This window comes from Astatotilapia calliptera, chromosome 9 (genome assembly GCF_964374335.1).
Source record: "Astatotilapia calliptera chromosome 9, fAstCal68.1, whole genome shotgun sequence".
NCBI lineage: Eukaryota > Metazoa > Chordata > Actinopteri > Cichliformes > Cichlidae > Astatotilapia > Astatotilapia calliptera.
Window position 1 is genome coordinate 10,902,057 of NC_137430.1, and position 24,504 is coordinate 10,926,560.

A 24,504-nucleotide genomic window follows, 5' to 3' on the forward strand; every position below is an offset into this window, starting at 1 on the left:
AGGGTTGTTTAGAGTAGAGCTGATAGTCTTAAAGAGAACACGGCGATTATGACAATTTAACACAATGATCTGAGAAAAATATCTGTTTCTCTCATTTTCACCGTATTCTGATCAAATTTCCAACATTCTTTTAACATTTCAAAAGAAACCTGCAAATTGTCTTTCTTCCACTTTCACTCTGCTCTCCTACACTGACGCCTGACTGCTCGGGTTGATTCATTTAACCAGGGCTGAGGAACACGTTTTGAGAGCCTGGTTTTTAATGGGTTCACAGGGTTCATGGTCTGAGTACAGGTTTCCTGGAAGCTCATCTGGGGTGGGCCCAATAAGTAATCTCAGGGTAAAGATTTTCTTCATAAAAGTGGAGGAGAAGAGAGCAGCGGCGGGGTGGAGTGTGAACTTTAAACTCATGCACACGAGAAATGTCAATTACAACCATATGATAACACCAGGTCATGAGTGTGCTCCTGCTGATGTGTAGGGCCTTCAACGGACTGTAAACGGAAAATGACTGAATAAATTTAAAAATTCCTGAGCCAGCAGACCATCAGGGCAACAGACATGAATATTAAAATCACCAACTATTATAATCCGATCCTTTTTAGGCACAATTTCAGTCTTTAAATTACTGCACACACAACTGGTTGAGAGCGTCCCAGTTCAAATATACCACACGGAAAAATGCTGGGTTAAAAATGATCTAATTTGTAACCAAACGCTGGGTCAAATATGGACCGAGCCAACGCTGGCTTTTTTCAATTTAACAGGGTTTGGTTACTGGTTTGACCCAGCACACTGGGTTACGATAACTGTCCAAAAATTGTGTTAAATTGACCAAGCTGAGGTTACCAAAAATTGGGTCGAAACTCAAACCCATCACAAGGGTTATATTACAATTAACGTTTGGGTTAAAATGTCACAGCCAGGATCAGCAGGGCGCTGATCAGCTGTTTCTGCCTTTCTCTCTCTCTCTCTCGTTCTTTTTCTCGCTGAGGCGGAACTCATTGCGGGCTCACGCCCTCAGCCACGCCCCTCAGAGGAAACAACACCCGAGCCTCATTAGTGTGGCCAGCATTTAAGCCAGGGAGTGACTGCTGTTCTTTGCTGACTCGCATCCCTGGACTGTTTACCTGTATCCTGTGTGGTGAGTGTCAGAGAGAGAGAGCCTGACTGTGTGCGTGGATTGTTTGAAAGGAGCGAGTGCCTTTTCCCCTGGATTTCCCTGGAGCCCTGTCCCCCCACTTTTGTACATAGCACTATCTCTGCACCTTTTCTATATACACCCTGAGAACCATGTAAATAAATTCCTTGTGAGCTTCTAACTTCGGATTCCTGCGTGTTCAATTCAATTTTATTTATATAGCGCCAAATCACAACAAAAGTCGCCTCAAGGCGCTTCGTGTGAGTCCTCCACGTCAACCATAACATAAGATTTCTACTTATTATAAAAAACTAGATCCAAAGCAGATTGTTTAAAAAAATCTTTTTATTGTCATGTGATGCACAGAACATAGACACCAAAATTCATAAAAAATATATCAATGAAAGTAAAATGCAATTAACATAAAAGTATATACTTCATTATATTATATCCATTACTTCAAATCTGTCATGATCCCGGGTCATGTTGGCCCAGCATTCTTAGTTTTCATGTCTTTTTGTATTTTGTTCTTTATTTAGGCCATGCTTCCTGGGTTGCTCTGTTAAGTTGTTTCTTATTTGATTTCCCCTTGTGACTTTTACCCCCTGTGCCCCTCTGTGTATCTGTGAGCCCTCGTCTCCCCTCCTTGTATGTTATTCCATGTTTCCCCAGCCCGCTATGCCTGTGCTCTCCTGTCTCTCTCTCTCCTCCTGTCTGCACCTCTGTGTACTTCCTGTTTTACTTTGACAGTCTCCCATCAGTGTTGTGTTACTCCTGCCGTGTCTTGTTATGATTATCTGTGTCAGCTGTGTTTCCCGTGTGCTCCCACTTCCCTCGTTAACCCTCTGTGTATTTATGTGCATGTCTCCCTCAGTTTGGTGTCGTGTTGTCAATGTCTCCTCGCTGAACCTGTGTGCTTTTCTGTGTTCCCTCAGTTAGCATTCCCAGTTTAGCTCTGTTTCTTTGTGAAGCCTGCAATAAAGCAGTGATTTTGAGTTCAGCTTTTTGTCTCCGTGAGTTTTGTGTTTGGGTCCTCATCTGCCTCCACACAGCCAGTTCATGACAAAATCAGTCTTTGGTTACAGCACATGTACATGTTAACAAACATGAAGACATGCTATGTAAAGTCAGCTCTATTTTTAGAACAAATTACATGTAAAAACTTTTAACTTTAAAAAACGGATGAATTGATGATTTTTCAGTGCTTAACATACATCAACACTTGGGAAAAGTGGCAAGAGGGAATCTCCCTCTCAGATCATTTCATACACCTTTGTGAGCGACATTTTACGCTTCCATCAGAGCTAAACGAGCCCTCATTAATTTGATCATATTTGGTTCATGTCCTGGGATTCATGTATTCCTGGGATAGATGCTAGTGTGAAGGAATTCCCGAACCCAGGCGCATGACTTTGGGTAACTTGCATCAAAAACAAAGAAAAATGTTCTCAACAGTTCTTCATCAATCAGCCTATTAGTGCTTCCTAAATCTGCTTTTTGAAAAACTCCCAAAGGCACTTTTAAGAACCACGTCAGTCTTTTGTGCTTACTGCTGCCCTTATTTGTTTGTCTTTGTTTCTGCCTCTCTATTGGTCTCTCTCTCTCTCTCTCTCTCTGTGTGTGTGTGTGTGTGTGTGTTTCTGCTTATTCCCAAGAGTGACTTCAAAATTCAACAACCTTTAATTGTCCTAGATAATCTGACTGATCAGCAGGAACTAATTGATGAGCTTTAACACCTTGATGACTTACTTGGTGAGCTGAAGCAAAAGAAAGCTCCAGTACCAGTGAAACCACCTGAACCAACAGTAAACTGGAAAAAAAGAGACAAAGATGGAAATGGACTCTATGCGGGGTCAAGATCAACCAGGACTCACTCACATAAGGGTCAGTGCTGTTTCACTCAAGATAATTTGAAGATATAGATTGTATGGACACAAATCCATACATTTAATGTATTAATTAATTGAAATATCTGTACAGAGAAACAGGAAAGTCATTTGTTTTGACACAAAAGCACATTAAACAGACCACAGAATCTTATTGGGGATTTAAAAGTCACTTATAGCGTATTTGTTTTCTGTTGACGTCTTTCATTTTAAACCAGATGGGGAAGATCTCCACTGTCAGACAGGTTGTTTTGAGTGGGAAGCCGTGAGATATGAATTAGACAAGATTTTAAAGGAGGATCCCTTCACATGTCATGCATGTGCCCCAGACATGCTTGCAATTTCAGTGGATGGAAACCGCAAGCATTACCATTTCAAGAATGTAGCTGGGTACAGCAAAATATGTGTAGTAGCAATGTTTGTATCATTATGTATTATGTATTGCTGTTTTGTTCAGATGTGAGGAACAGGCCATGTTTGACGGCAGCTTCATAGCAAAGGATGAAGATGTGGGACGATGTGCGCACTACATGCACAGCACATCCAGACATGTAAGACTGAACACTATAATTACATAGATAGAATTACGGTAACCTTTAACCCTGAGGAGATTGCGTAAATCATTGTCAGCAGCAATTAAATGCATTTTAGGTCTGTGGACGAGGTGTTTGTGGAGGGGAGTGGTCAGCAGCCAGAGAGACCTCCCAAAGATCCAGCAGCAAGGTAGATGAGGAGGGACTGGAGCTTGCAGTGTGTAGGTATGGAGTGCTGCTCAGTGCTCTAAATATGTACAGGGGTGACATTTTTGCTTATGCCTTGTACCTGCAACAAAAGCTGGCCAATAGACATATCACTTTTTCTGCATGGATGTTGTCTGCGAGTATTGGCCGTAACGTGAAAGAGTAACAAAAAGCTGTCCAGAGCTCCAGCACCTTCTTAGCATGAAGCCATTTCTTTCAGTATTTCATGCCAAAGTCAATGATTTCAAATGTCAGATATGGAATTCTGACTTTAATCACGTTATCTGAACACTTCACAGCAACACAAACACCTTTTGAGTCATTTATTTTTATTTTATCTCTGTGTGTATGTGCATTTGTGTGTGTGCGTGTGCTTATATCCAGGTGAAATGGAGTGGAGCATATCAGGATGGGGCTGGTTTGACACTAGGAGAGGAGGTGGAGCAGTGTCGTTCTTTCAAGGATTGCAGTTACCACAAAACATTAGTCCAAAGCATGTGAGAAGGCCAAATCCTGCACTAGATTTGAAGTGTCCAACTATGACGAGAGAAAATGGTAACATTATGTTTCCTTTGTTTGCAGGACAGACATGCTAACTCTTATGACCATGCACTGGAACCAACAAATGTTAGACAACCTGGCCACCTCTCTGACCCACCAATATCAGAAGATAATGATATTGGTATTGTATTTTTAGATGCTTACTCCTCTGTGTTCTAAATATTTGGAGTAAACATGTCTTTAATGTTTTGTTTTTTAATCCCAACTTTTTAATGTGGGCCACAAAAGCTCTTCTAAGCCAGCTTAGGTTAGCAGTGACTGACAGTCAACTGGATGACTGTGTCGGTGATATAAAGGAGTGGGCAGAAGTTGAGCAAAAACAGATTCAAAAGTTTGATGCTGATTGCACAATGACTTTATGTTAAGTGCAGCTATCTTATTCGTTCTAAGCAGCAACAACAAGCACACGTGAAGCACAAGCTTCAGCTGTCAACCTAAAATCACTTATGACTTCAGACGTTCTTTGTGAACTGGTCTCTAACTTTGTTCTAAATGCATTTCAGACTCTGTCAGCCTCAGAGCAAAGAGAAGGGCATTCGATATCATCATGGCAGTAAGAAGACTCGAGGAGGAAAAGAAGATTGTTGTTAGAGAGATGGACCATCACTGGAAATCTCTTTCAACTTATGATGATACCCTGAAAGAGCCGTCCTGCCAGTGACATATTTAAAAGTATGTATTTAAGTTATGCATACATACAAAATTTCAGTCAGTTCATCTGCACATAATAATCGATCAAAGTCCAAATGCCACCATCTCTATACACTAAAGACAATTAATGTATTGGTCATTAAATTATAGCATATTTCCATAAATTATGTGGTTTAACGTATTTGTCATGACATTCTAAATTTTATACTACATAATAATAATAATGAAAACTTTAAGTCTCAACATAAAAAAGTACTACAAGTTCGCACATCTCAATGAACCTTAGATTTTTGATTTTGATTTGCAGTAGCAGTACTCAATACAATTACACCAGCCTTCATAGTTATAACTAAACAAAATACATGCTTCTAATGCCAACTTTATTTGAGAAAGTACAGGAAAGAGAGTGATGAGTTTATGGGCTCAGTTGCTGGTTTCAGATCATATTCATGGCAACAGGACACTGACTGTGTGAATTACAGCCCCCAGTACAGTCAAAAGGACCCAATTAATGCAGTGATGCGAACTGCTTAAAATGAACACAATCAGTTCACTTGTCAGTGAACAGCAAAGACCAATGTGGTATCTGGATGTGTGGATCTTTGGTTCCACATATTTTTGACACTTTCCCCCATAGACAGTACACAACTACAGTTTGCAGGCATTATATTTTACTTGTTTGTAGAAAAACAGTCAACACAACATCATGAAAAGACTTGCTCAGTGGCTGAAGGAGGTGGCACATCTGGCATGGCAAAGTGGGGGATGTAAAAAAAACCCTGAAATCTACTGGCATGCGGAAGTATTCTTTTCTTTTATTTGAGTATACTATGTTGACATTTGTCCCTGTTGTGCTGACATGTGATACCAAACACCCAGGAAAGCAGGCATATGAATGACTACAGATCTTCCTTACTGAACTTATGCATAAGCTTCATTTAATTTCTGCTCAACGTGTGGACTGAGTGTTTTGTTTTGTAGCCCATCTTATGCAAATTGTAGTTTCATAATGGTGAACATCACTGTTAAGGACAGGCTAGTTTAAGGTCTATCCAAATCTCACTGAATGTCTCTTCTCTTTTCCTATGTCCTTAGCAAATCCCCTACCAACTTTTCAAAGAGGTTAGAAATTGGAGATCATAGGTACTTTTGGCATGCACTCCTGGTCTCCACCACTACTCCTCACCAGACTGTTATCCTGTAGCGCAGAGCTTTTACATACCTGATTTCTCAGTGTTGATTAGCTACGTATCTTTGTGGGAGGTTAGGTTGCACTGTGGCTAAGTTGGTTAAAGTGCCAGCCGAGAAAGCAATATAGTAAGTCGGAGGTCCCCGGGCTCAAATCCCAGTAGTGTCTAAAAGATAGTAGATGCTGTCTGTCTGTTCTTAGTTGTCAGGTCACTGTACAGAAAAAATGATGGGACTTCTTTAAGGGACAACTCCTACTAGGGTTAAAAAAGCAGCCCTTTGCTTTTAGAACTGAAGAAGCTTCTTGGATGAGAGGTCTCATTGTTTGTTTTCTTTGTTCACTCTGTATAATGAGAGCAGGTCATTTCTTCTCAGGTAGGACTGTAATAATCAGAACACTATATTGCTCATCGAACTGGATGTAACAGAGCTTTTAACTGAGAATTAATTTGTTTGAATGACTTTTTCTTGTATTTTGGAAACTTCTTCTCACACCTCTTATTTGACCCTAAATAAGGTGTTCAGTGAACATCTGTGAATTGCAGCTGCCGGTAACATAGGTAAAACACTGACGAAACCTGGATCAATTGCTAACTAAACATGGACTGCATAAATTTTCATAGAGTTAATTAGGGACCACATGGGCTCCTATGGAATTTGAAAGCAGGCCCCCTCTTATCCAAAGCCAGAATCAAATCCCTAAACCAAACTGACAGACCTGTGTCACCAAGACAGAAGCAGACTCCAGGTGGACAGGTGGAGCACTCTCAGCTCAGTTTTTATTCAATGAAAACTGCTTCAGCAGCAGTTTAATAATTTGTAATATCTTCAATAATAATAACAACAACAAATTGCATTATTTCTGCAAATATTGGTTTTGAAACATCCTTAAAAAAGACAGAAAAGTTTGGCTTTAATGTTCACACTTTGATGTAATAGCCTCAAGAAGTGTTTCAAATTCATGGATATCAAAGGATTGAACAGTGAATGGACCAATCCTGACACCTTGTGGACAGATGACACCATTACAGCTGATAGAATCACCTGCTTTGTTCTTTTTGGGGGTTATTTTTTGCCTCCAGTGTAACAGTGTGAGCTGTGTTGAAGTACTGTTGTAAATCACACAAACATGAGTCAACATAGATATTGAGCTTCTGTATTCTCATACATACACTCTATGACCCAGTGTTCAGTGTCACTGTGTCTGTGTTTTCTATCAGCTTGTCTCTGCCACTGCTCATCCACTCAGAATAAGATTCCTCTGAGTGTTTTTGTCGTAGTCAGTGTGTCATGGTGATATTCTGAGGCCCCTTTTGCCACCAAAACAGTTGAGTGAGAAAAACAAGCTGAGCCCAAATCTGTACTGTGGGTTTAGTACAGGTGTGAGAGGAAGTCTATCAGGTCATGCTATAAATCTCGCCTACTCTCTTGTGTGGCAGAAAAAAGTTCTATAAAAACGCAAAGATTTAACAGTAGAGAAAATTCAGCCAAGATTTTAGAGACGAAGGTATTAGATGATGAGACTCTGCAGTACACCTGCTGCACTGTCAGGTGTAATAAATCTGTGGAAAAAGAAATACCTGAAAAGGAAAAAGCAGAATTCATTTTCTGATCTTCTACTTGCAGTAAAGCTGATTAAGTATATCTCACATTTTAGTTTAGTCTGTTAAATCCCACAAAAGGCTAGTCAATGCCGGAGGTGAGGGAGGGGAGAGAAGAAACGTAGAGGTTCTGTAACTCACTGTAGCAATCAATTGAAATCTCACCACCATCGGACCAGCCGAACATCCCCTCATTGTCCGGGCTTATTTATAGCCCTGTGTTAGCGTTACTTTCTACAGAGCGGTGACTGTCTCTATGCACCCCTGCCCACTTACACCCGTGGGTAACCGGAGCACGTCTACTTTGCAATAAAAGATCTCTACCGCTATTTAATAGCGTCGTGTATCAAAATTTGAGCCAGAGCTGGTCTTGCAGAGCATGCTGGGAAAAATACGTCACGGCAAGGGAGAAGGTGACCAATCGCGTGCACGTGTGATCGCTACTGATTATGAATGGTTCTAGCGTCTCCAGGTAAATGAATTTGAGACCGGAGTGTGGCGGAGCCGTGTGTGATCACGATACGAGCGAGTGTGGCCACGTTAAAGCCGCACACAGGCAGCAGAGCCGCCTCCATGGCTCCTCGCTGGACTTCAGTGGATGAGGGCATGGGCAGATGCGCATGCGCCGGCCATCAAGTCCCTTTGTCCGATTGAGAGCTGTTATAGCAGAAAGACGTTTTGATGATGAGAAATGTTTTTCTTCTTTTTTTTATCACCAGATTTGACTGATGATCCTTCACGTGCAGATTTTATGTCCCAGTAACGTTTGAGCAACACTGAGTAACGTTTAGATAATTCTTTTGTGTTCATGGTAACGATAGGTCTGTTATTCACATTTTACCCTCTTTGTTATCCTGAAGTAATCATCACATTTATTGAATAAATAACTGATAATGCTTTTATGTAAAGCCATTTTCCCCGGTCCCCTCCTTTAATCAAACTGGGGCCCTCAGATCTGCAGTGACAGAACTCGGTGGATTAGTTTAATGCTTCATTGATGAACTAGAAGCCAGCTGTTTGCTGATGCAACCCTACACCATCTGATGAAACAGAACTTCTGCAGAGAAGCTTCACCCCCTCAGATGTGAACTTCAACCCCCCTCCTCATTTTTGTGAGCAATATGTAAAACTTCACAAATGATTAAAAATTCACGTTTTACTCGTATGGGAAATCAGCCAAATCAGTGTTTTTCATCATAAACAGCTTGCACTGTAAAGCTACTTTGATCGCGTTATTGCTGTAGCCAACCTGTAGAAACCAACCAGCTATTATCATCATTATGTATAAAGTGTAAGGGATTCATCAGACACTTTTGTGCAGCTAAATATTATTCATTTTTAATGCAGTACTATAAAATATATGAAAAGCCGAAGGAATGAGGGCAAGACACTCACTTACCTTATAATCTGTCCTTTTCAGCATTATTGTGTTGCTGAGACCTTTACTGTGAAAGGTCAGACATCTTCCTGTGTCACAAGGGTCTCATTAAGAAAACGATTTTTAAAAAAAGTTCCCTTTGTAATCAACATGTTTGATAAAAGTCTGTATTTGATAAACTTAATTAAAACTGCATTTCAAATTCCATCCTTTATTTTTGTAACACTTTTGCATTAAGCCTGACATACCCGTGGTAACATCAGATGTGTTCCCCCGAGCCACACAACACTTGCCATTGTCTAGCTTTGCTGTTCTAAAATGTAGCCAGCGTTGAATTGAGTTACCCTAACTTCTTTTTAATTTCTGCAAAGTGTGGAAAAACCTCTGGTTATATTGAAGCCTAAGGGAAAGCGGGCCCTGACTTCTTGGCTCTGTGACCTCAGTAAACATTACTTTATGGGCTCAGTCGCTAATTTCAGTTCATACGGAATGAATAACGCGTCCGTTAAAATTAATTAGTCCACTAATTAATGTCTCGTCAGTCTCAAGTTGTTAACCAGTTTTACAGTTTTACAATCAGGGCCAACGCATCCTCATTCATCACATCCGGCTTCAAAATGCCAAGAAAGCCAAGAAGAAAACCCACATAATGGGACTTCGCTTAACCACGTGATCACATCTGCCGTTAAATTTTTTAAAATTAATTATTTTTTTATGTTTTAGAAATTTCTATCGCTGGGTTTCACAGTAGTTTTGGCGAAGAGCATGAAGACAAGCATCCAATCATACAGATATAAGCAGATGTGAAGGATATGCAGTGTGATTTAGGAAAGTAAATACAAAAAGAGAAAAAAGAAACAAAACTGTAATCTTATTGTATTGCATGTTTTCAACCGTGACAGCTGAGATCTGTTTGTTTACAAGCACGATAACAGGGTACCCTTTTTTTTTTTTTACAAATGTAATTTATACATGTAAGATTTCCCCACAAACACAAACTGTGATATGTCCAGGTGTAAAACAGGTGGAGTGGCCCTTTAAGATAACAAATGGTGCAATGATCACCTCTCTGGTACTCTCCTCGTTTATTTTGTCAAACAGAGTGTAAAACAGTGATCCAGACTTTCACTTTGCAACAGCAGCAGCATTGTTTATATCTGCTCTCCAACCACAAGATGGCAGTATGGATCCAAATTGAGGTGCCCGGATTGCCAGCTTCTTTCTAACCCACTTTCTGATCCAGTTCATGAAAACAGGTCTTGTGTTGGTAAAACCTCAGCCCTGGACGTTCTGCTGTTAGCGCCTGAGGAAACTCAGGAGAGAGCCTCGTGTTCCTTGGCATACATGACTGGAAAGCAGCTTAGCCCGAGGCTGTAAAAGGCTCACGATGCTGCCTTCGACAACAAATAGCCATCCTCGTGGGTCAGCTGGAAGCAGCAACTCATACTGTAATACAGCAAACCTGTTTGCACCCTGCCCATCCAATCCCCGCTGACCTGTCCAGCAATGCTGCCCGTGCTGGACCAAATGAGATGCAGTGCAATGCCTAAAATGATGTAATCCTTCAGTACAAAAGAGTGCACTGCTCTGGTGATGTGTGCTGAAGGAAACCATCATATACAACAATATGTAGTAATTAAAAATAGACCTCAAGCATAGAAGTCATTAACACTAAGCTGTCTCACAAACTGCAGGCAACACAAGTGCGGTGAGTCGATGAGTACAGTGTGCAGATTTCTACTGAGTAATTAGGTGTAGTTCAGTCTGTGGGCGAGTTCTGAGAAAAGAAGACAGCTGAGGTGGATTCAGTGAATGAGTAACGTATTGTTGTTTTATACAAAGAAGGTAAGTTTGTGCGTATGATTCATAGTGATCAAGGAACCGTTGTTAAAGAAGAGATTTGGATACACCTACGGGATATATATGCAAAGGGAAAACATACAGTATTACCATTAAAATCATCGACCTTATGTAACTGTAAAAAAAGACATTTTCAGTTGCACTCTGTGCTTGGAGAAGAAATGCGCTTTGATCGCATCTTTGATCGTGGCCTGCTGCCAGTTTTTACAGTTAATGTACCCTTGTGTGGTAGGGTACTCCACACTATAGTTAAGCTATCAGAGTATATAGACTCCACCTTTCTATCACATTCTGTAATCACTTATAGCAGGAATGATGCTTCCCCTTCAAGTCAAGTACGCTGGTGTGGCTTTGAGGATGGAGAGCCGGTGTCAGCTCATCCACCTCTTAGGGCTTCAATGATATATGCTTCAGCAGTTATCTGAATTGCCACAAAATCTGTTGCAGGTGTCCCACTGACAAATGTCAGCATGCTAGCCAAACACCTACACCTGCTAAACACCTGGATATTCACATAGTTGTTGTGAGCATATTAGTATTTAGTTCAGACCATCATTGTTCTAAAGTACAGTGTTTAGACTAGGGGTGTCAAACATAAGGCCTGGGAGTCAGAATGGGCCCACCTAAGACTCAAATCTGGCCCTTTGGACAGCTTTGAAAAATTCGTGGGAGGATATAAATGTTAGACTTTTAACTGTATTTTTATACATTTTACAGCTTTTTCTACTGATAAAGAGCTCCCCATTTCCTGCTACACTAATATATAGAAGTAGTAGATAAATAATTAAATAACACAATGTTTTTTATTATCTATAGAAATTTTTAATTTTTACAGTGAACTCACAGTATAAACAAAGAAAAGTCAAATTCCGTCAATTAACCAAAGTTTTTCAATTTTATAGTTACAGGACAGTCTACGTATTGAGCCAACAGAGCTTTTTCTGCAGTTTTACACATTTATTTCTTACATTTTAAACCCAAAAGAGCATTTCTTTATCATGTAAAAAGAGTCAAATGTATTGTTGAAACTGTACTTCTTTTTCTTATGTTAAGATCTCAGGGATTATATGTGCAGTTAAACTTCTTTACACTGACAGGAAAGGGAGTTTCACTCATCCGGCTTACTTAAGATCATAGTGGGCTGCATGGGCCCAAAATGTAAAGTGAATCTTTGCTGTAGACTGTTTGGAAATAGTTCATCACAGCTCTTCTATGATGTATGATTTGGAGTATATCAGAGGGGCAACTGAGCGGTTTGGAGACAAGGAAGGCTGAGATGGTTTGTTCAGATGAAGGATAGTAAATTTGGAGCTGCCAGGCAGAAGGAAAAGATGAAGAGCACTGGGAAAATTGAAGCATATAGTGAAGGAGGATAAGCAAAGGGTGGGTGTAACAGAGGAGGATGCTAGGGATAGGGTGAGATGGAAGCAGATGGTCTGCTGTGGCGACCCCTAAAGGTAGCACAGAAAAAGACGGTCAAAGGTTGCACTGGAGCAGTGATATTGTGCTGGCTGCTAATTTTCCCCATTGATGAACATTATGAACAAAGAGCCTCTCTTTGTAAACATTTTCCCTAAGCATAGAAATGTGTTCTTTACTTAATCCCAGTGTAAACAACAAGAATATGTGGGGGAAACAGTAGTGCACATATTGCGTAGGCAACAGAACTTTAAACCAAAGAAAACCCTCTGGTTTTATAACGAAGGAGGTGAACTATATCACAAGATCAAGGGGCTGCTGTCTTTAAGTCCCTTTTCCATTACTTGGATCAACTTCCCACAACTCACCATGCACCAAGTCGGATCTACTGGTTTTCCATTACAATTGAGTACCATCTAATGTGCGTGGTCGTTGTTATAGCAACACATCCAAGAGTCCCATGACATAATTAGTATGCATCATGAAAGGTGGACGTCGAGGCGACCATAGACCAGTTGCTCGATCTTTGGCTTTTCGTCAAACTCAGAGAAAACGGCATTCTTTAGTATAGCCATTTCCCTCATTGCCATGCTTCAAAAATGGCTTTTTGACTTTTGTGACTGAGACGCTCTTATGACTCACGGAGTGATGCCATGACCAGCCAGTCAGTGTCATGCAGTCTGACAATGTTACATTTTAGTAGCTGCTCAGAACACTTGGAACTCAGGCTGAGTGGGAACTATTTTCAGGTTCAGGTTATTCTTTCTCAGGACATGGTGGAAGTGGAGTCACTGCTGGGCCAGAGGGAAGTGGACCTATCTGTGCCCCCTTAAGTCCATTATGAGTTCGTTTTTTAGAGGAAGTTCACCTTCAAGTTCATTTCTGAGCATCTGAGCATTTCTGATTATGATTGGAGCATTAAGTATTCAACCAGTCTAAGGGTCATGACGGATCAAGATGAGTTCTGTACTCATAACTACAGTAGCTAGGTATAAATCTTTTTTTCTTTCCCAGTGTGCATGTTTGTGATAAACTGACAGAGTAAGAACCAGAGGTGTGGACTCGAGTCACATGACTTGGACTCGAGTCAGACTCGAGTCATTAATTTTATGACTTTAGACTTGACTTGAAAAAATGTTCTAAGACTTGTGACTTGACTTGGACTTTTACACCAATGACTTGGGACTTGAATTGGACTTGAACCGGTTTACTTGAAAAGACTTGATATTTTACCCCAAATATAAAATTTAACACGCATATTATATGGAGATTGAAAATGTGACGTCATTCACGGGTAGAACCGCAAAGGATTCTGGGAACTCGTGGCAAGCGGTACTAGCGCGCGCAGGCTTTCAATTAAAATCAGTTACACAGCGATAAAAAGAAACACAAAAATGTCAAGAAGCTGTTGTATTATTAACTGCAATAGCCGGTCGCATGACCGACGGGTAAAGAGATCGGTTGTTATCGGATTACGTCGTTGAAGAGAAATTGTTCGAGCCATGTTTCCGAAGTAACAAAGAGGCGACGGATGGCCTGGATTGCAGCCATTCAAAGACCAAATATAACGTCCTAGAACCCTCCAGCTCACAGGTTAGTCTGCTCAAGCATTTACACAAAGGTCAGTCTGCTGTTGTAGTTAATACGTCATTTTTCTTAACATAATTGGTGATATAGGTTACAAGCAAGTCTGGCGCTGAACAGAAATTGTCGCGCTATGCTCCTTTATTTATTGTGTTTATTGTGCATAAATAGTAAATTATCCTGACACAATATTGCGTTTCGCTTCTGTTATTATGGTACACTGACAAAAACACATACTTTTATTCACAGGATAAAACAGTTGTTTTGTATCACTAATTGCCCAGTACGATTACAGCATACAATATTATTGTCACTGCTACATTTCTGTGATGGGTACCAGAAATTATTTCCACTACTACTTAATTACCGTTGAGCTCAAAGGTCCTATTAATAAACGGTTAACGAATGTGTATTTATGAAGACGATTTGTGAGACTGGTAAACTTATGATACGTACGATGGTCTTTCGTTCTACACGGTGCATTTCAAGGTCCTGCACCCATCCGTCGGTAAACTGTACCTGGGCTTGTTGCAGTGACCGGAAGTTACTAAACTTCATGAGTGTATGCACTCACTCCAAGAACCGTATAATTATAAATATGCATATAAATATGCTAGGATGAGATAGCTGACTTCATCTAACTAGCAAATGTTGTCCAGGCTACGTTGGTGATACAGTTTTTTTTAATGTGTATGATATTTTTGTCATGCGATTTTAAAGCTGGTCCTACAACCGCATCCAAGAATAACATGCAGCGTATCTCAGAACTGTCGGTGAAAATTATTCTTGGAGCTAGGTTTAATTGAGCTGCATTTTAAAGAGGTGCAATTTCACAATTTGTGTATATTTTCTACGTTCACTATTTTGTATGTGTTGAGAAAAACACAGATTTTAAAATTACATGGTCTAATATTTACATTTAGCATAACTGCAACATTATTTTTTCGTTTGTTTTTTTTAAAGACTCGAAAGGACTTGAAATTCAAAGTTTCAGACTTGTGACTTGACTCGGACTTTTACACCAGTGACTTGAGACTCGACTCTGACTTGCCTGACATTACTTGAGACTTGACTTGAGACTTGAGGATAAAGACTTGAGACTTACTTGAGACTTGCAAAACAATGACTTGGTCTCACCTCTGGTAAGAACCACATGCTCAGTCAAAAATGTGAAATCTGGTCTGTTTGTCAACTAGCTTATAAAAAGTTGACAATCTTACTGAATATGACGCATTGCTAAACTACCCAACAGCATATAGAGTCAATCTATACCACTCTACCTTAAATATCAAAAAGCTTTAAAGTTAAAAAAATAAATAAAAAAAGACGGATACAGTGGTAATAAGGAAGAAGAAGCAGGAGGTACTTTTGGCATATCAGTTATTTTCTAAGCAGACGGATGGATCCGCATATCTTTCCTTGGCACAGATTTGGAGGCTGGGTTTGTCTTCCTGGAATCAAACCTGTGAATGTGTAAACCATAATTATAATATATAAGTAGCTTTCATATTCAAAGTAAATGCTTTTACTTAAAGAAGGTGTAAATGCCGAACATTCCTACTGTGGTTATTAGCTGTTTGTGCTTATTTCAAGTATCTGAATGTTGCTTTCAAGTTTGTTCAGATAAGCCTGGTTTTGGTGTTTGGAGGTTGTTGAGTTGCTTTGCCGAGAAGAGTTACCACACACACTACCACTCGATTGTTGTTACAGGAAACTGTTCATTTAGCCTCACTTCTATTTTTAAATGTTAGGTAAAACGATCACACTCACTGCTATATTTCATGTCTCAGCTTTGGCGTTCTGCTTTTTACGGCAGCCATGAAGCAACGTGTGCATAGATGCCGTTCACCTTCTTGCAGCCTCAACAGAAAGTTAACATGTGGTGCAATTTCCACTCCAGACTCTAGTCCTCGATGGATGTCACGCATTAGGCGGGACACCGACTTGTCTCATTGAAGTGCTCCTTCTCCTCTAGCTGTGTGGTAATTGCTCTACAAATCACAATGACTGCTGGGGGGAACAGAGATGCAGCGGGCCTCACTGCCACTCACCATTTGGGAGTGGGTTGCCATGGCCACAGATGCATTTCAACTTACTGACAATGAAATCGGTCTTAATTAATGCTAATGATCAGCCAACCTGCATTCATTGCACTTAATTGAGCTAAATGAATGCACATAGACACAAGTATTGTAGCTTATAAACAATATATAGAAACATTGTTTTTACAATTAACACGGAAAGCCACCATATTAACCACCAGATATGTGGCTAAAATAAGTCCCTCACATTGACCTGTATATGGTAAACAACAAACAAAGTTTCCTTCCAGAGCATCGTCATGGACTTGCCCACGCTCTGTATGCTACGGTCTTTAAATAGGCGTTGATTGGAGCTGTTGCACTCAAATAGCTATTTTCCTGTGGAGCCTCAGTGGGTGGTAGATGCTATTCTCCACACTGGTTTTTTCAGGCCTTTTATTGACGGTCTGCGCCTCAGCAGCACCCCCTGACAGGAAAACTGGAGGCTTCCCCCGCCCAGCCCTCCTATTTTAGGACATTTTATGATTAAAAAACCCCACTTGAGTTTTAGACTATTTTAAAAAACCAAAGTCTTCAATAAGCAGAAAAAGCACAGGTCATAGTGCCAATCCTTTGTGATGATGCATGATTTATCCAGTCAAAACTTCCTCTGATTTTTGACTGATAGCGGGCAGCCTAACATCAATTTGTTGTGGGTGTTAAACTCTCCCCGCTTTTCACTCCTCATGTCTCCTTCTTAGTGGGAGGTGGACATCTCTCCATCAGTCCAAGTGCAGCAACACAATGCGAACCTGCATCCCACGCCTTCTAGGACAGGCCCACCTCCCACTCAATCATCAAACACCCTCTCGGCTTTGCTTTGCCTTCTTGACCGCTTCCATCTTTCCATCTGCTGCTGAAAACACCTCATTCACATCTATTTGTCAATCTCATCTCGTTTTGTTTTTTTCCCCTTAACTTATCATAGTTGTACCAGTTCAAGTCAGGCAAAGTCTTTCCAGACCTGCAAAACAATAGCAAACACAAAGAACAAGCTGAGACATGCTGTATTACTACCATAACAATGCACTACAAACTGTGTACATGCTGTATAATGACCCAGTATCGGTTGGCAGATGCTTTATCAAATAAAAGCTTATTTCTGCTGATCCCTTATTCACAAGGGGTCCCCAGAGAAATGGATCCACATATTTGGCACTGATTTTCACGTTGGATGCAGTTCTGGACACAACCCTCCCTGTAATTTGTTTCTCCTCCTGGTCTTGAGAACTTGTCACGTTAGGTGAATGCACTAACCACACATATTTTGTTTGTTCTGTCATATAAAACCTTAAAACAGCAAAAAGCCAACATAACGAGGCTTAACTATGATAAAGTTAGCTAGCTTATGCTAGCAGGTAAGATATTCGCTTCTAGTCTAAAGCTAAAGCTAACCAACCTTACTCACTATTTTTTTCAAAGCAGCAATGTTTGGGGCTAAATAATGACACTAACCAACATATCTACAGTAGAGGGAAACTCCTAAACATAAACATCCATTTAAATATGCTCAATTTTAAAACAGGAAAAAAATGTCTATAATCTGGTACAAAAAAGAAAAAAAAGAACAAAAGGAAAACCCTTTTTCTGACATGTAAACAGGTGAGACAGGCTCAACCTATGATGCAGGACTTGGCAGGCAAACATAAACTCAAAATCACAGCTTTTATTAACGTTGGAATAAAGGCGAGGAAAACAAGAGCAGAAACAATAACAGAGTAAGAGAGACATAAAGAGAGACGAGACAAAACAGACTGACAGGGAAGAAGGAGGGTGCAACAAAGAACAGAGGGAACAGACACAGGACAGACACACAATTTATACACAGGAGGGATTAGTGCAGTGTGGAAACACCTGGGGGACCCAGGTGAACAGAATCCAACCAACGAAACAGGGGAAGCTAAACTGAACACGAGACACATGAGACGAGGAACTGTCAAAATAAAAAATAAATTGACCAACACAGAGACCAGGACTAAGGACAGAACAGGGAACTCAGACAACAATAGTGACAGATCAAAGGGAGTACATGCAGACATGGACACATAACAGGGAGATAGAAAAGAATCACAAAAACTGATCAAAATGAGAATATAAACAGACTACAAACAGAGAATATAATACATAATCACTGAAAATAGCACAGAAAATTCAAAATATTACTTCAGAAACTCAGGACCACAACAATTTTCCATCCATGTGTTAAATGTAGACATTGCAACTCATTTATATCTGCTTTTACTGGTGCAACAATAGTCTACTATTGCATCTAAATATGGTCACTTCAAGCTAGCAACACCTTCACATTGGTTACGTCCATCTTTTAGATACAGTTGATGTTTCTTGATTATTTGTTGTGTGTGTTTTTAACCAATTAATGAAATAGGATCTTGTTCCTCCTGTTGAATTCAGTCAAATATCTTTAAATGACAAAGTGAGATACATGTTATTAGGTTTACTGCTCATTAACAGACATTTAATTAGCCAATCATACTGCAGAAACATGTAGATATGTTCACGTTCCTCTTGGAAAACAAACTGACCATCACAATGAGGAGAAATGTGTATTTACCAGCAATAAAAGCATGGATCCAGCTTGCCTTATATCAGTGGTTCAGGCTGCTAGTGGTGTAATGATGTGCAGATATATTCTTAGCACTTTCTGGTGCACACATTTTAACACCACGGTCTATCTGAGTACTGTTGTAACCACGTCCATCCTTTTACCGCCACAGTGTAATCGTCTTGTGACGGCTGCTTCCAACAGGATAACACACAGTGTCACAGAGCTCAAATGATATCATGCTGGTTTTTAAACATACACAATGAGTTCACTGTACTCAAATTACCACAGTCACCAGATCACCTTTGGTATGTGGTGGAGCTGGAACTATACATCAAGGATGTGCAGCAACTATGTGATGCCGTCATGTCAATATGGACTGAAATCTCTGAGGAATGTTTGCAGCACCTTTTTAATCTGTGCCATGAAGAATTAAGGCAGTTCTGCAGGCAAAAGGAGGTCCAGCCCAGTGCTGCATAGTCAGTGTCACTCAATATTTCAAACAGTTTTGAACATGAATATGAATAATAAACAGACTGGCAGACAGCTTGAAAAATGTAAATACTCTTCATCAAACTCCTTGAAGCTAAATAATTAAAGTTAGATTTCTTAAACTACTTAAAAGGTGCTGGAATCATCTGAGGCAACATATCTGGTTTGTAGAGATAATGCATACTTCTGTGAAGCTCCTGCATCGACAGAGTGAAGTAAAACCTTTAGATGCTCTCTTTTCAAGTGCATCGCTCCTGTGGTACTGTACTCGGTGCCTCCGCGTGGCAGAACAAGTGAAACAGTGAATAAGTCTTTATTGAACAAATGGAAAATGTATCATACCGAGAGCTCCCAAGACTGCATGACACAGTATATCAAATCTTATAATTAAAATTCATCTTACCAGACATGACTCCACTGTTTGTTTACTCTTTTAATACTAGAAAAGGAGACACGTGGGTGTGCGTCTCATGTAAAAACCTCCTTTTAATGTAGCACTTGTGCCACGACTTCTATGCTGTTTTAAAAAAGCACATCATGTGACATTGTAGAAAACACAGTCAGGAGATGAATAAGCCAACATGAATCTCTCTGACACTGGAGGATGTTCCTCTTCTTATTGAATGTTGTCTTTTTAATGAGATTGAAAAGAAAACTGCTCTGCCCAACTTTATGTGCTGATCCATCTTTATCAAGCGCAACATCCAGAGCTACGCCGGCATCCTCCACAACTGAACTACTGCCAATAAAACCAATCAGAGCGTGGAGAGACCCCCCTCCGGCAACCATGAAGTAGTGGGAGGAGGAGAAAAGACAGAGAAGTATAGAGGAGAGGAGGAGGGGTGAAATGAGGGAGCGGAGGAGGAATAAAAAGTCTTTAAGTCACACTCCATGATGCCTTTCAAGGACACGAGGAGAATTCCTCGGAGGCACAGCACTTGTTTGGAGAAACTTTTCACTTAAACATCGTTCTTCTTACTGCACACCTCCCATTTATACACCTCAGCCAAGTACAATGGGCCACAAGTCAAACACAGAGAGGGTGAAAGTGCTGTTGGAAAAAAGTCAGTCCTTGATTTATTAGTTTTATTTGCAACTTGTTCAACCTCTTAGCAGTTTAAATATTCACTGAGGAGCCTAATGTTGTTTTGCTGTTAAATTCAAGGCAGCTTCATACAGATCTATTTGAATTTTCAAGAGCAACTCTTTGTCGTGTCATTTACCAGGGAATTTTTAATATGACTTTAACAATAATACAATACTTCTGATGCTATAATGAACCCTACCCCCCTACAGATTATACGGTAAACACCATCTGGTCCATTATTTATCAAGTCAGACACTGCTGAGCCCATTTTCAGGCAACTGTGTCCCTCTGAATGAAAGGATAATGACATGATGTTTCTTCCGAAAGTTCAGCGGGACTAAGCAGCATCTCTTTCTTTCATTTATTGATGTTCCTTCACAAAGAGCACAGAATTTAGACTTGCTGTCTGCATATCAATCTGTATGTTCAGTTTTGACTTGAGTTATAACTCACAGTAAACACCACCGCTTGGATTTTTTTTGGCTGATTTTCCCATAAATGTTAAATACTTTCCAGCAATATACAAAGACTGCACTATAAAAGTGTACACGTCGGCCTGAGACAGCTGTTCAGAAAATGGTTTTATTTTATAATGTTACAAAGAGATGTAGCTTGAACATTAAACTGTGTCTTTGAAATCTTGGATTCTTGAAAGAACTGGTGACCTGATGAAACCCCACGCTTTTTAGAGCGCAGCAGGAAATGTGTACCTGCCACCTACCCTCAGCTCACTGCTGTTTTCTGTCCTTCAGATACAGCTGGTGTCCACAAGTCCCCATGAAGCTTGTTTACCAGGAAGAACTTTTATCACAGTCAGAATAGAGTCCCACGATGCCTCTGCAGGCCTTCACATTTAGTAAATGACATGCTGTATTGTATGTGGACTGTGTGTCTGTATGTTATGGATCTGCTCAAGTTTTAATGTTGTCTCACTCTTTTTGTGGGAGAGTAGATTTTTAATATCTCTTTACGAATGCCACGAATAGACCTAAACCTAATGGAACTAACTACACAGCTCACATTTATTGAGTGTTTTAGCTACACATCTCTATTCAGGCTGAGTTACCATGACAGAAGTCAGTGTTGAGATAAAATTATTTGAAGTGCTTCAATAATGCTATGCTTTTTATTAATAAGTGTTATAAAGTTGTATAGTGTAGTATTAAGTGGACACAGCCCTGAAAAAAAAAGGCATTAGAATATGTGTCCTTGGGGAGTGGAATGCTGTGGACTCTCGCTCACGCGTGCCTGTGGATGACAGGGGACCATCTCTAGTGGAAAGTTACTGAGACACTGTTTAGACTAAAGTGAGAGAGCTGGTAATAAAACTGTTAGGGGCACACCACCATTTTGAGATCCGCGGAAACGTGTCATGCAGGACGCAGCTCCCATCTAGAAGTAATAAAGCGTTAAATGGTCCACTGAGCAGTGTTTTGTCTTCCATCAGATGCCTCTGAGGAATCAAAGGAACTCTGGGAAATGTTGATATTTAACATCAGCTACACTCACATTAGGGAAAACAGTGGATGGAGACCACAGTGCAACTGAAATGTCTGTGACCGTTGCTTCAAAGACTGGGATCAGGTCTGTGACCAGTCGCTGGCAGTTGCAGTCTTCAAGAGAAGTTGTTGCAAAGAGATGGCTGTAAAAAGTAGTGATGTTCGATTCGTGAACGAATCGTTCAATACTCGAGAATCACTTTACTGAGTCGTGAATCATGATTCACAAGCGCAACTGACTCACTGACTCATCCCTGTTTCTGTTAGCAAACTAATTCCATTAGTAGAAATATATCTAGCTTATAATTAAAATTGTGGGGTACTTGCGTACTTGAGAATTGAGAAAGGGCCACTCACTCACTCACCCCCTCCCTCCTGGCTCACAGCTTCTTCTTCTTCTTGGTTGGCAACCAATGTTAAGGCACTTTACCGCCCCCTGGCTCACAGCTCAGTGGACATTTAAATGAGAAAATATATTTTACACATTTAAGGAAAATACTAATAAAATAAAATAAAAATAAATAAATGTTCCCTTTAGAAATTTTTTTTGCTCTTTTTTGCTCTATAAAATAGTTGTTTTCTTTTACAATCATTCATCTTAGCAGTAGGATTTACATTAAAAGAGAAACAAATTAAGTTTGAGTGAAAATGTATATTTTTTCACTCTCTGGTCAACTGACTCAGTGACTCAAATGACTCAAGCAACCCGATTCACTTTGGTGAGTGACTCATTAAAGCGCGATTCAGTAAAAAGAATCGAATTTATCATCACTAGTAAAAAGGCAATGATAATAATAATAATAACATCTGTGGTCATACGTAAGCAGAAATTCTCATTAACTACTGACGTTCAGAGCCAGCCACAACATCATAGATTTGAAATATAGATTCAGAAATTCCTCCATAAGTAGTGATGGAGTTGCTGCTGACATCAGCACCCAGCAGCTTTACGTTTATATAGCAATGCAACCACAATACAACCAGTTGGAAACCAGTTGGCTGGTGTCACCTACTGTGAAGTAGTTGTAGCATGAGACGACAATTATTTACAAACCTTCGCCTGTCTGAAAGTCGTTGCTGTCGGTCCAAGTTGGACTGCAATTGTTTGGAAACAGGTTGCCTCCCATCAGCTGAGCGGTGTAAACACTCCATGATTGAAAGGGATCACATGATGACTTACTGGTCCCTCAGATGTTGATTAGCTGGTTGCCGCAACTACATGCAATCAGTAGCTGAATGCAAATAAAACTCTGTGCAATCACCAGGAATCCAGTTTCCTAATTGCAGGGCGGCTTTATTTTCATCCTTGTGTGACTGAGACATTAACTACAATTACTGCTTACATACTGCCATTGGTGTTTAGTGTACTAGTAATATTATCTGGGACATAATACTACTATACTATACACAGATGACCTTATACTAGTATTGTTATTTATGTGATTCAGTAAACATTTATAATCAAAATGACACTATTTCAACAATGTCAATGATAATATGCAATATAGTTAATGAAATGAGGTATAAAGCAGATCTGAAATGCTTTTTCCTATTTTCAGTCATACTCAGGATATAATGCTTCAACGGCGGATGCTCAAACTGCACATGGTCAGAGTTTTTTAATCAATTAAATCAGCATATGTGCAGGTAATTCCCATGAGCCAAAAGCTCAGGCTGCAGATGCATTAAATGATCTGTTTCTGTAAATGATCGGACTCTGCATGGTTCTCTATGACTTACGAGCGATTATCCCTAATATTGTCATCTCAGGCACACAGGCCTGACACGCTGTGACAGACTGTACAGAAGCCCCACCCACCTGACGTTCAAACGCTCTCTTTGTGAGGGAAAGCCAATCTGAAGAAAGCTGGCATTAGTGGAAGGGGACGTTAGCAAAAGTGGCTTCTATTAGTCAGTGGGTGATTTGCGCTACAATGACGCCCGGAATAAGGTGAATAGGAATAATTTTAAACTGTGAATCATACAAAAGAACTCTAATTAGAGTCCACGAATAAAATATATGTAGCTAGAAATGAGCATAATAGGTCCCCTCTGAAGTAGTTTTAAACCTGAACTTAGAAAACGAGTTCAATAATTTAAGCTATTAAGTAGACTCAGCTGTTTTATTCACACAAAAAAGTTGTTACATGGCAGACTAAAGAGTCAAGCCTTCACTTCAAATGAATAATTTACGGCAGCATTTGTGGAGCCACGTTGTACCACATTTAGTAAAGATACAGTGTTATAGTGCACAAAGGTAGGTCTGAAACAGCAGAAGCTTATTAAGAAACCTTTTTTTAAAATTAAGTTCATGAGAGTTGATGCTTTTATGATGGATTGTCAGTTTGTTATACTTTGTCACAAATCTACCACCCATCAAGTGTGATGACAGCGTCTAAGAGAGCAGGTTCACGCGGCTAAAGCATCAGTTTGATATAATCCAATCATTTATGTGCACATGAGAACAGTTTGGAGATGATCATATGAATCAGGTCATACACCTTCTAATGCGGTACTATGTAACCTGTGCCATCATCAGTTCATTGTTATAAGTGCAGTATGTTAAATACAGCTGCAAACAAGCAAAAGGCTCATTGTGATATTTTGAGATGCTGTGAATCAGATTCAGTCACCCAAAAACATATCTAGTCAGTTAAAGCTCAGTAGCATGAACATGCATAACCTGTGTAAGTATTCATTTTACTTTGTGCTTCCACTGACCAGAAAGCCGTGTGTGATTCTACTCTTTTATCACAGAAAACTGAAACAATGA

At 40.0% G+C, this 24,504-nt stretch overlaps 1 protein-coding gene across 1 annotated transcript in view; it reads left to right on the forward strand.

The window, feature by feature from the left end:
* Nucleotides 1–24,504, forward strand: part of LOC113028755 (leukocyte elastase inhibitor-like) — a 373,460-nt gene that overhangs the window by 330,057 nt on the left and 18,899 nt on the right. The gene's annotated exons all lie outside the window — the stretch shown is intronic.